Consider the following 493-nt stretch of genomic DNA (forward strand, 5'->3'; position numbering starts at 1 on the left):
ACAACTTTCTACTATATTTGTCCCCCCCCCCCGTTAATTTTCATTATTCTGAAAACGTTAAAATGTCAAGTTTTGTCGTTATTAAACTATTACTTAAACCAAAGATTACAAAAATGTTTCTTACAACGTTGTTCTAACTTGTCACCCAAAATATAACGTTCTTTGACCGTTTCATATAAAATTCAAACGTTAAAATATCAATTTTTGTTGTCGTGTGATTATAAAGTTATTTAAATATTTAAGAACGTTTATCAAGTAAAAATTTTTGTTCTAACAACGTTTTCTCTCAACGCTATGACAACGGCTTTTAAATATTAAAGGGGTCATATGATGCTTTTTTAAAGATCATTATTTTGTGTATTTGGTGTAACAGAATATGTTGACATGCTTTAATGTTCAAAAAACACATAATTTTTCAAATACTGTACATTATTGTAGGTCCTCTATGCCCCGCCTCTCTCAAACGCTTCGTTTTCTACAAAGCCCCCTCCTT

The 493-nt window shown here is 30.4% G+C and overlaps 1 protein-coding gene across 1 annotated transcript in view; it reads left to right on the forward strand.

Annotated features, from left to right (window-relative positions):
* mmp28 (matrix metallopeptidase 28) overlaps positions 1-493 on the forward strand; it is an 18610-nt gene that overhangs the window by 473 nt on the left and 17644 nt on the right. The window lies entirely within an intron of this gene.

This window comes from Sinocyclocheilus rhinocerous, unplaced genomic scaffold, assembly GCF_001515625.1.
Source record: "Sinocyclocheilus rhinocerous isolate Xijiao unplaced genomic scaffold, SAMN03320098_v1.1 scaffold1522, whole genome shotgun sequence".
Classification (NCBI taxonomy): Eukaryota; Metazoa; Chordata; class Actinopteri; order Cypriniformes; family Cyprinidae; genus Sinocyclocheilus; species Sinocyclocheilus rhinocerous.